The 12,793-nt window shown below is 42.9% G+C and overlaps 3 long non-coding RNA genes across 3 annotated transcripts; 2 read left to right on the forward strand and 1 right to left on the reverse strand.

The window, feature by feature from the left end:
- Nucleotides 1-224: 224 nt before the first annotated feature.
- Nucleotides 225-2,097, reverse strand: LOC119007624. Its single transcript, XR_005071181.1, has 2 exons — nt 762-2,097; nt 225-445 (listed from the first exon to the last, which is right to left on the reverse strand). It is a non-coding gene; the product is annotated as an uncharacterized LOC119007624 (long non-coding RNA).
- Nucleotides 2,098-2,389: 292 nt separating this feature from the next.
- LOC119007734 lies at nt 2,390-3,397 on the forward strand. Its single transcript, XR_005071217.1, has 2 exons — nt 2,390-2,777; nt 3,027-3,397. It is a non-coding gene; the product is annotated as an uncharacterized LOC119007734 (long non-coding RNA).
- A 5,559-nt stretch (nt 3,398-8,956) lies between these two features.
- LOC119006961 lies at nt 8,957-9,658 on the forward strand. The gene is made up of 3 exons (XR_005070966.1): nt 8,957-9,051; nt 9,161-9,331; nt 9,553-9,658. It is a non-coding gene; the product is annotated as an uncharacterized LOC119006961 (long non-coding RNA).
- Nucleotides 9,659-12,793: the final 3,135 nt, after the last annotated feature.

Genomic DNA, 12,793 nt, shown 5'->3' on the forward strand with positions numbered 1-12,793 from the left:
TGTGTCTGAGCTGATGATGGAGAAGAATATTTCTGCATCGGCTCGAGCTCAAGCAATTATTGGCAATTTCGTCATCTATGAATTCGTGAACTGTGCTGAAATCCATTTGTCCCGCTGCCACACAGGAGACAGAATAGGGTTTAATTGCATCCCGCATCACGAAAGAACGAGTCTCATTCCTGTTCTGGGCTTAAAGGTGGGGAGGAAAACAGAGAGAAAATAACCCAGAGTTCATTCTGCTTTTATTATTTCAATTTGTGAGCAAGACTGACAACATTTGAACCAGATATGGTCACCATGAGGCAGAGACACAGGCCCCGGTCCATTAAGGAACATGAGGGGGGGCCCACACACTGCGTCCCTTCAGTCTGGCATCCAGATACATCTCACACTCTGTCTTTCGGTTTGAGCAGGAGCATTTTATTAGTCGCTCAGAGTGGAGTTACTGTCAGTGGCAGAAAAATACAGAATTTTAAGTCAAAGTATTGCAATAATGTTATTTTACAATCAAAGTGCATCGATAGCTTCTGATGTAGAACTGAATATGCAGTCGGGATATGATTTCAAGAGGGATCAGATCAAACTGTTCAGAGATCTGATCACTCGAGGTATTTATTAGTGTAGTTCATTTCATGCATGAAAGCAATTCAGCGTGCTTTACAGAATAACAATGCAGCAACAAGTGGAAAGATGTTGACAGAAACACAGTGATACAGAGGACACATCCACCCACAGCTCCGGCAAGCACCCCTTCCTGTTACCTGTGATGCTTCTCACCCCACTCCACACAACTTCATTGTTCTGCTAGCATCTCCTCTTGCAGCTGTCCTCGTCCTGCTTATTCCTCACCTCAAGCTTTTTTCTTTAACCCCTCGCTGTCCCCCATCTCTGAACGCACTATTGTTCTCATGTGAGGACCTTGACAGCTCAGGTGACTCAGGGTTTGTGGTCAGAAAATGGCGACTGTCTCTTTTAGAACAACGTTATCTGCACGGATGTTGGCGTACACTATTGAAGAACCTGGGACATCATCAGTATTCTCCTTGTGAATTACATAGTACATCCCGTTTCCAGTGACAAGGGTTAGAGTCGCCAGATATGGAAATCAATGCGTTCGGATGCTGCATCTGTAGTCTCACAGTGACTATGAGTGCGTATCAATTGCAAGTGAGTTGCTGGCCAAGGGAAAACTGTAAACAACCAGGACGGTGGGAACGACAGTAATATGGACATAAGGCTCACAGCGAGCAGGAAAGTGTCCAGACAACACACATTCTTTTGCCATGATGTGACAGGATTACACAGTTTGTTGTGAATGTGATTATCAGGTCTCTCCCTGAAATTCCAGTCTGCTTGAACAGTCTGGAAGGCATCTAAGCTGCTGGTTCATCCACCTGGTTAGCCACTGTGATGGAGGGCAGGTAGCTCCTTTTCTTTCCTGCCATGTTCTGGACTCGACTCATGGGCGCAGGTCTATACATGACTAAACTAAAGTAAACTAATGAAGATTTAGGTAACGGGCAGGGAAAAAAAAAGAAAAAAGAAAGAAAAAAACAGCAACCGCTGTTGGCAGACTGGTGCAGAGATCAGAAGGATTGTTGTGGCAGTCTGCGGAGTGTCACGGTAATTTAACTGACATTTCAAGGTAAATTCGTTTGTCGTTTTACAAGACAGGGTTGTGCAAAGTCACACATATACACAAACATATACAGCTGTACACATGCACTCATGGTGAAAAGGTACAAAGACATCACAGTTCAGTACCTCATACTCTCAGTCGCTGACGAATACTCCTGCCACAGTAAGACAGTCATATTCATCGTACACACTGAACAATGACATCTGTACCCTGATGGTAAAGGGCAGATACATGTACTGCTTTGTCTCCAACATGCATATATACCTAACGCATGTCGTCCCAGAGAGTATGTGGAGTTTATGTTATTTATGGTGCAGCGCGGAGGACAACTTCAGTATTACAGCCTGAGGGAAGAAGCTGCTCTGTGCTCTGTACTCAGCACAGTGAGCAGGCTGAGGGGAGATGGATCCACTGTATGTTTTAAGGATCCTTTGGGCTCAGATACTGCTGATGTTGGATGTATATGTTGTCTGACAAGTATCCATGCAATGCATTAGCACAAGACCTTAGAGTAGCTGATAAGTGAAGGCAGAATGTAGTAGAAAATAGAATCATCATCTCATCTGACTCTGTCCCAACATGTTAATCTTGTATGTAGAATGCTTCAGAACGGAACAACTCAAATTAGAATCATACTTCACATATAATTACTGATTCAGTCTTTTTTTTTTTTCTTTTTTCATTAATTCTTCATCCCCAGAGCCTGTTATGTGTTCAGACGTCTTATTTGTTTGTGTGGGACAAGACGTTATCGCATCTTGCGTTTGCAATTGTTAATAGGAATAAATCAAGACATCAGAATGTGAATTCTTGAGTGCACATGGAGCTTTGGCATTGGAGGCGGTGATGTGGAAGTGATTATCCTGAAGACAATCAGACTGTCAGACGACTGGCAGCTCACGCTCTGAGGATTGAATTTTAAAGAGCGGCCTGACCTGTGCCACGGTCGCTACCACTTTTTCTGATCGTCGTTACCATGGTATCATCACCTCCTGTCAGGCTCTGATCTGAGAGCAGCCTCTGACTCAGATTGTCATCTTAAAGAATGAAAAGGAAGGTAAAAAAGCATCGCTCTCAGTTCTCTAATGGGCCCAGACGACTGCTCACCTTTGAGCCTAACGCAGCCTGAGAGCAGCAGGTACATTTCTCTCTTCTTTTTTTTTCTTTTCTTTTCTTTTTTTTTTTTTTCCTCGCCGTCAGACAAACCTGCCAGCTGATAATGGCTTCTCCCATTGAGGATTCATCCCTCGTTCTATAACTTTCCCCCTAAATGCAAATACACTCCGTCACATCTTTTTGACTCCCCCTCCACCCTCCATCTCTTTCCGCTCCTCTTTTTCTATTTTTTCTTTTCTTTTCTTTTTTTCTTTTTTTTTTTTTTCCGCAGAAGCATAGCAGAGGATTAGCAGCCATGCGTGACTGATGGGGAGAAGATACGCCATCAGAATAAGTTAGAGGACGAAGATCTCTCCTCCTCCTCCTCTCCCCTCTTGATTTCTTTGTGCATGAAAGCGAAAGAGAGAGAGAGAGAGAGAGAGAGAGAGAGGAAAAGGGAGAGGAGGAGAGATGCTCACTCTGTCTGAAGTGTCATCCTCTCTGCTCGTCTTATGAAACAGGAATAAGTGGCTGGTTGAAGTGGAAGGAGACTCTGTTGGGGTGAATCTAATCCGATACATGTTTCTGTGGCTGGATGTGACGCCACATCACCTGCACTGTAGCCCGAGGCCCTCATTACTGTCACCGACTGACTCACTCTGAGTCTCTGTGTGTGTGTCTGTGTGTGTGTGTGTGTTCCTGGTTCTATGCCAACGTGTGGAAATGAAATGGTTATAAATTCCTCCAACACCTGTGCTCACAAAGAACCCTTCAATCGGAATACTTCACACGTTTTTAAGCAAATGTCCAAAACATTGTCAAAAAAAAAAAGGGTTCCTGCATTTGTCCAACAGTGATCCAGACACACTTGTGTCGGGCCGCTTGTGGCAGGATGTCGGCGCGGTCGCCTGCGTTCTGGCAGCTTTGGGTCAGTGTCAGCAGCCCGAGTGATGGGTGAAGAATAAAGAAGAAGAAAAGTTGTATTATGTTGAAAAAAATACTCAGGAGAGAACGGTTGCTGGTATTTTTTTTGCTGACTTTTTATGAAGAAATCCAGAGACAACTCCTAACACCACTATGATGATGAAAGATGGCCGCAAGCATCTATCAGACAAAGAGCGTCTCAGTCATCTGAAATGCATATTTGATGCTTTCACTAGTCAATAATCGAGACACTTTCACTAACATTAGGACACAGACTGAAGACACCAACAGCTTGAGCTGAATCAGATGTAGCAGTTCAGGGCCTGTTACAATAACTACACACTACATTGTTTTGAAGATCTTTCTTGTGGAAGGCGGGTGAGGGGTGAATGTTTTGTTGGGATCACTTTCAGATGGTAGAAACACTGACAACCCAATCACAGAGCTGTTCATCCGCTTTTGTTCAACAAAATAATGTTGCAGGAGTGATTCAAATTTTGGCTTCTAACTGCAGTTGACAGTTGTCATTCAGGAGACAACTTTTAGTAACTCAATTCTAGGATATGTATGCAACTCATTACAAGCCAGGGCATTTTTCCCCCCATACCAGAATGAGAATTAGTGCCGACTATTCTCCAGCACACGGACACAGCCCCATGCGAGACTGACTCAGAAGTGACTGATGTTGTCCGTGCAACTTTGTAGTGATTTGGTCTATAATTGTCCTGCACTGTCTGATTTCAGAGGAAAGTCGTCAAAAGGAAGTTAGCATCTGAAATGACAGCTGTTACCAGCAGGTGATCAGGGGTAGCCAGCTTGCTCAGTTTAGCTTCATGTGTTGGTTAAAATCACTATCACGGCCTGACTTTTAATGTTTCCTCTGGACTCCTGTTTAAACATAATACATTGTACAATATGTGTAAATGTGCACGTGATGGCTGAATACATGATATAGAGACTGAGACTGAAGATGATACAAATTCTAACTATCTGATCCCAGTAATCTGACTGAGGTCAAATGCTCTTTAAATACATAGGAAATGGCACCTGGTGCAGGAGGGCAATCATTTAAAGGGAACTTAAGTTTCAGTTTTGGCTTTCCAAGTGAAGAAAGGCTGGGCACCACTGCACCCAGCATGCTCTTGTATTGTAGTGTGCCTCCTGGTTCAGCTTCCATCATATCATCTGGAGGCCTGTCACGGCTGATAATAAATGTACCGCACCCTCATTACCCCAAAGCCCCTCTGTCACCCAGGACACTAGCAGCGTCTTCTTTCTCTTCTTGTTTTTTAAGATTAATTGCCCCTGTTGGGTGTTGGGTTTTCCTTTCTCTTCTTGGCCTGAACCGGGGTGAATAACGCCATTTGATTGGTTGGCTGCTCTGGGATTGGGCCTCGCTGTCACATGACCTGCTGAGTCAGCAGGATTTTTACACACACACACACACGCACACGCACGCACACACACACACACACACACACACACACACACACACACACACACACACACACACACACACACACACACACACACACACCAGGCACTGATGACCACTCCAGAGACGAGTCTGACCCCATTACGACACATATCTCTCTCTCCGTCTCTCTCTGTCTCTCTCTCTCTCTCTCTCTCTCTCTCTCTCTCTCTCTCTCTCTCTCTCTCTCTCTCTCTCTCTCTCTCTCTCTCTCTCTCTCTCCGTCTCTCTCTCTCTCTCTCTCTCTCCGTCTCTCTCTCTCTCTCTCCGTCTCTCTCTCTCTCTCTCCGTCTCTCTCTGTCTCTCTCTCTCTCTCTCTCTCCGTCTCTCTCTCTCTCTCTCTCTCTCTCCGTCTCTCTCTCTCTCTCCGTCTCTCTCTCTCTCTCTCTCTCCGTCTCTCTCTCTCTCTCCGTCTCTCTCTCTCTCTCTCTCTCTCTCTCTCTCTCACTCTCTCTCTCTCTCTCTCCGTCTCTCTCTGTCTCTCTCTCTCTCTCTCTCTCTCTCCCACTAGGTCCTCTAATTTAATGTATTGTAATGACTGCTGGTCAATTATTGATTAGTTGAATAATTATGAATACAGAAGCTAATTGGGGTCAGACAACGTCTCAAAATCTATTTTCCATCGAAAATCCAGTTTTTCCGCATACAAAAGATTTTTCATATCAGACATTTACAGAAATGTATTTGGAAGAAAAAGACCAACAGTGAAATTATTATTACTGTCTGTTTATTCATTAATTCAGATTAAACATCAGTCTGTTAGATAGTGTTAAGTAAGAGGCTATCTATATAATCTATATGTATAAAGGCATCAGCTTGACTTTATCCTGGTGTCTGTTTGGAGTTAATAAATAAATGAATAATAAATAATATGCAGTGAATAATATTCACCAGAAATAACCAACTTACAATGAACAACAAACTACAGACAGACAATTTGTTACAAAGTTCAAATCGGTCCAGAGTGAAGCATCCTCACAAACCTGGAAAAAACAAAATAGTTGTTGTTGAAAAATAGAGAAAAAAACAGATATACAAAAAAAGATCCTTTCCAAGTTTCTTTTCCAAAAAATCTGTTATCTTTCAAAACATTTATTCAACTTTAAACATAAGACACAACATCTCTGAGTTTCCTCTGGTACGACTGATCGTCTCCTCGCACGCAAGATAACCAGCAGGTTAGTCTCAGTCACATCATGACTGTGACACGGTCGCCGGAGCTCGTTGTGTTCTTTCTAGACAATGCTTGTGTTTCCACCAACTGCAACACCACATGTTTCGGCAGTATCCCACAAGCGGCTCTGTGCTCTCATCGAGTCCATTTTCAAGAAAAACACCCAGACTCTACAGCTCAACACAGTCAGAAATATGAAGATACACACTCATTGATATAAGTACATAGCGTACTCACCCTGGTTAGAGGCACAAAAATCAAAGAATCAAGCAACAATGACGATATCAACACATTCTGAGTTGTTCATCAACATGAGGCAGTGATGCTCTGCTTCTGAAACCCTTTGAAGCCGCATGGAGGACAGAACAGCATCAAGGAATCAAGGGGTCAGGGCTGATGTTAAGATAGTGGACGCGTGCAAGCAGGAGGGTGGAGAAAAAAAAAAAAGCTGGAGTTTCAAGCTATGAGATCCTTTCATATCGTCACTTTTTTGATATTGATATATTGTGAACTCAGCAGGAGGCTCGTATGGGACACACCTTCAAGCGGCAGTTTGCACTCTTTGTAACCGTCTGTTCCAGCGAACAGCAGTTATCTCTCAGAAGCTGGACCTCAGTCCAACACGTTCAGTAACACTCGTATTAAAAAAAATAAAAAATGCCAACCTGGCTCATGACAGCAGCTGAAATGTGCTCACTTTAAAGGTGCTGCCAGCTCTGAGTGTATCAAAGCGTCATTGGCCGGGATTTTGGCGACCGAAGCGCTGACAACGACACTGCCACCGCCGCCACCCCGGGAGAAATCAGTGGCTGGAAGCGGCCCCTGTAATTACCGGCCGCTCTGCTGCGTGCTGATTGATGCCTCTTGATGAAGTAGTTCAGTGATTGAAGAGTAACGACGCTCCGGGAAAATCTATAAGAGGCCTTTAACTGCTGCTGTAGAGGAGCACCAGGATTGGCCATCCTCCATTCTGCTGGTTAATCAGACAGCCGTTTGGCCCCATCACATGGCAGGCGAACGATCATCCCGGCTCATCAATCAGATCGATCAATCACCTGATAGAAGGAGTACAAACAGGAAGGCTCAGAGCTTCTCACCTGCTGTGATTTCACTCTCATCTGCCTCTCAGCTCTCTGATGGCCTGCATTTGTTCAACACTGTTAATGACAGAGTGCTGCTGCTTTATACTTTTCCATTTCACCAGCGCTGTGTTGGGAAAGTACAGTTTTATATAGAGGGCTGAGAGCTGCTTTTACACGGGGCTCAGGGTCAAAACAAGCAAGTAACAGCATTACAGCTCCATCAGCTTCCCCCAAACATGAGGGAGGAAATAGGAGATTGAAGGTAAACAGGATTTGTCAACAAACTGCATCTTTGGACGAATGTAGTCATTGTACAGATACTCTAAACATCTCAAAAACACTCGCTCATATTGTCTCGCCAAACACAACTTTAATTAATGTTCACAACATCCCAGTTTTTTGTGCACATGGCCTCATGTTTAGAGTCAAGACCCCGGTCTCGTCTGAAGGTTGACTCACATCTGTACTTACAGAGGCATAAGCTTTTTTTTTGCTTTTTTTTTTTTCTTTTGCTTACTTTGATGTTTTAAAAATAAATGTAAATGTGCCAAGTCAACCACACAGCAGAGCAACAGTCACATGTGGACAATTACTGTTCCAAGTTTAGTGAAGAAAACACTTAAATTCAGCTTCCTGCATTGTTTTTTTCCAGGCGGACACCGGAATGGCCATCTGGAGAGTCCATAAAGGCACTCAGTGACTCTATGATAGTTGTTCTAACTGGATCTTGGAAATACTATATTTTGATAAACAGAACTAAATACAAAAGTGAGAGACTAAGTGAAGAGGGACAGTTTGCTTTTTTGGAGAGACCTCTTGCAGTATCCAGTCATCATCTGAGGACATGTGTGTGTGTGTGTGTGTGTGTGTGTGTGTGTGTGTATCCAAAAGCTACCCCAGCCACAGTATCCCAGACCTGGGAGGATGTAACAGAAGCGTGTCTGATTCCTGTTCTTACTTTTTATGATCAAATTTACACCATCTGCATGAAGACTGGTTCCCTATCATTTTCAATATGCCACCAGGCACCATGATTTCTCTCAATTTCAGCCAAAGGAAGTGCTTCTGCCATTGTGCAACCAAAGCAAGAGGAGGTATGGTTTTCCCCTGGTCACTAGCCACAGCTGACCTTGGAACAAATGGAATAACCATAAAAAAGAAGCTGCTGATGGAGGAGGCAAAGATGGAAACCAAGGGAACACAAAAGTGAGCAGGCGACATTCACCTGATGGAGAGCTCCAGAGTTACTGTATGTCAGGGTCTGTTCCCCCGTTGATGTGTGTTTCCTCTCACCACCAGGACTTGAGAAACTTCAAAAACCAACATTTGTTCTACAGAATCAGTTACCAGCAAAACCTGCCTGCGTCTTCATACAGCAGGCTGTTCTGTTTCTGACTCTTCACAGAGCTGAGATCGGAGATTCTAGATCAGACTGGGAGCACTAGGAGGGCGAAGGCTCTTTTACTTTGATCCTATTCAAGTAAAGGGCCACCAAAGTGATCAGGATTCATCCTCTGGAGATTGTGAATATCGTCAGCGAGGCTAACTGTTGCAACTCAGGTGATCAGCTCTCTTATTCCACTGTCTCCACTCCTTTCTTCGGCCTGTGGAGTGACCCGACAAACAAAAAAGCTGTTTCAGATTTCTGAATGCTGAACATCCAGTGAGTTAGGATCTTTTTTTTTTTTTTTGACATAAAGCAGCTCAGGTTGTGGAAGCGTCTTGTGTCAGTGTCAGATAAACGCTTTGGGTTTTTTTTTTTTTTGCTGTAGTATTTCACAGGAAGCTTCTGGAGGATTCGTGCCTGTGTCGAGCGTCACCGCGGCCTCCCGCCTCCTCTCAGCCTCGGCTTCCTTAATCAACATGGCAGCTGTGTTCCCACTGCTCCCACCTCCCTTCTTCTCCTCTCGTTGTCATAATCATACGCAAGACTGCCATGACAGGTAGGTATTTGCACGAGATTAGGGCTGTAATATTTTGGCATTAAGGTGAATTAATACGGAATAATAATACCGAGTAATTACCCACTCTGAGGCGCTCTGAGACATTTTAGGGACATGTCAGAGGATTTTCTCTTCTTGCTGTCTTCTTTACCCTCCTCCCAAATGCCACCATATTTTTTTTTGTTCTCCCCTGCTGTTTTCTTCCTCTTCTCTGTTAATAGCGGAGTGACCCCCGCGCTCACAGAGAGCAAGCGTACGACTGGTTGAAAGCATTGATTATCACGGAGCAGTCCTTGATGGAGCAGTTGGGCTTGATGCGTGTAATTGTGGTGTAATTAAACATTGACACATGGGCTTTAACGGAGGCCTGTCAAACTCTCTGACCTTCTCAGCGGCAGCGAGAGGTGAGCACACCATTTATTCCCGCTGGAAGGACACAAAAGAGGTCTGCTCACTCTGTTGGGTACACAGCGGAGTCTCTATGATGTGGAGTGTGTTCAGCTCATGAGGAGTCTCTAATTGTGTGTCGTCGAGCTGGAAAAACTCACTTCTCGGCCACCATGCAAGGCAAAAAAAAAAAAAGCTCAGCTGTTTGCAGCAGCACATGGGCGCTGATCAGTCATGTGACCTGAGTTTTCAGGTGTGTTAGTCTGTCCAGAGATTATTAATGAAACTCCTGAATCCTTCTCCGGACAGAGATCATTTAAGTCTTCAGACCATGATTCCAAAGATCCCGGTGTACATGTGGGCGAGGCATTAATCTTTCTGTTTTTAACTGCAGAACAAACAGCATTTCCCAAAAGCCTTGCAGCACTGAGCTTGTGGGAAAGCTGCTTGACAGACTGAGGCTGGTGGAGTGGTGAGCTACAACATGAGAAGTTACAGAGAATGCAAAAGGGCACAGATATTTATTCGAGTTGGAAAGATGACATAATGGAAAAAGAGAAACTCTTCAGTGTTGACAATGACTTTCAATATCAGGTGCTAATTTAGATCAAAATATTTTTAGGACACCCAAGGAACCCTGACCCCGAGATTCCACCAGACACAGTCCGCTGTGTTACGTCTCCACCACACCAGCAGAGCTGCACCAGGTCCGGAGCAGATACACAGGGCTTCTGTTTCTGGCGGATGAGCACAACGCAGCAATTCAGCTGAATTTAGCACAGAACAGACAGGAAGTCACACACCGAAACAACAACACACCATCTGGTTACTTTTCAAAATAAAACACTCCGACTTAACGCCAGCACACAAATCTCAAAAAAAGAAACAAATACAAGCTCTTCTGCTAATCCTTCGGTCGGGAACACTCTGTGCTGTTGTGTTTATAACACATACCTGTAACTGTGGTCGCAACTCAAGTTGTGGACAGTACTGCACAAAATGCAACCAGTGGGGGTTGCCGGACCGTGTATGGCAGAGCAAAACCAGACCGGAGCCGTAACGCAGCGGACTCGTATCTGGTTGAATCTCAGGGTTAAACTTTTTCAGAAAGTAGTGCAAACAAACCATCCAACTAAAAAAGTGGAGGTGTACTTTGGTTTCCACATCTGGTTCACCCTCATCTCCCCTCACCCTTCCATCACCAGGATTATATCTGCCCCCCATTTTTTTGTCCACTGTGCTTTAGCAATGTTAGCATCACCAGAGACGGAAGTCAAATCTAAAATGCAAATGCATTTTATTTTGAGTCGTGTGTGTGTGTGTGTGTGTGTGCTCTTACTTAAGCCTGGATTGGGGACTTTGACCAGCACACACACCAGTTGTTTGGGGACGCCTTTGCCTTTGGGGACCAAAACCACCGTCCCCAATTAGATTTCAATTCAGTTGCATTCAGCATGCTCCAAAATGTGCTTTTTTCCAAAAATCTCCTTAGTCCCTAAAAGTGACTTACTTCAGATTTTCTGTGTGTGTGTATGCCCCCCCCTCCACCCCCCCACCCAATCTGTGTATCCCTCTACATTGCCCCTAGTGGAAGTGTGTGGAATTGTCTAGGACCCCATAGGCGGTCCACATTTTGCCTGATCATAATCATAGATTTATAGATAGATAGAGAAGCCAGTCAAGCACTATAGGTAGCCTGCATTTTGCCTGATAAGATAGATAGATAGATAGATAGATAGATAGATAGATAGATAGATAGATAGATAGATAGATACAATCTGTTAAAATGAGTTTGCTAGCATGCTAATGCTAGCGCTACATGCTAACGCTATGTGAATTGGCATATAGAGACCTGATAGGTGGCTTGTATTTTGCCTGATAATAAAGATATAGATAGATAGATAGATAGATAGATAGATAGATAGATAGATAGATAGATAGATAGATAGATGAAAGTCAAGAGCTATAGATAGCCTGTATTTGCATGATTAAAGATATATATATACATATATATACATATATATATATATATATATATATATATATATATATATATATATATATATATATATATATATATATGTATGTGTATGTGTGTGTGTAGATAGATAGATAGATAGATAGATAGATAGATAGATAGATAGATCATCATGCAAATACAGGCTACCTATAGCTCTTGACTATCTATCTGTCTATCTGTCTATCTGTCTATCTGTCTGTACAGGCTAACTAAAGCTCTTGTCTTTCTTCTTGTTTTAATATAGATATATATATATATATATATATATATATATATATATATATATATATATATATATATATATATATAGTAGGCTGACCATGGTAATGGTAGACGTATGCTGCCGATACCTTGCAATGCATAGGAATGTACATTTACTTAACTAATTATGCTAAAATTGGGTACGCAGAAGTCTGTGACAAGGATTAGGAATCCTAATTTCCTCAGTAGCTCCACAATTCCACTGAACATGAGCAAAGGTTACATACATGCTATTGTAGACACAAAAGGGGTTGAAATGGGCATGTTCATTTATAGTATAACTATAACTCTCTCTCTCTCTCTCTCTCTCTCTCTCTCTCTCTCTCTCTCTATATATATATATATATATATATATATATATATATAGAGAGAGAGAGAGAGAGAGAGAAAAAGAGAGAGAGAGAGAATTAGGATTCCTAATTCTTGTCACAGACTTCTGCGTACCCAATTTTAGCATAATTAGTTAAGTAAATGTACATTCCTATGCATTGCAAGGTATCGGCACCATGCGTCTACCATTACCATGGTCAGCCTACTTCTCCAAAAGCTACCAAGCATTGCAGCTGGTATGCATGAATGGCACTGATGGTAAATCATTCATAAATTGCAGTTAGTTAGTTGTGTTTTTAAAGGTGCTCACATGGACCCAGATGCTCTAGGACAAATAGTAATTTATATTAAGGTTTGTTACAGATTTAACAAAAAAATGTATGTGAAGCAAAAGAGACGAATTCACTGTCATAATAACTACACTAGATATACATGATTAGATGCAAATGGTATATGATTCTGTA

Source organism: Acanthopagrus latus, chromosome 18 (assembly GCF_904848185.1).
Source record: "Acanthopagrus latus isolate v.2019 chromosome 18, fAcaLat1.1, whole genome shotgun sequence".
Taxonomy (NCBI): Eukaryota; Metazoa; Chordata; class Actinopteri; order Spariformes; family Sparidae; genus Acanthopagrus; species Acanthopagrus latus.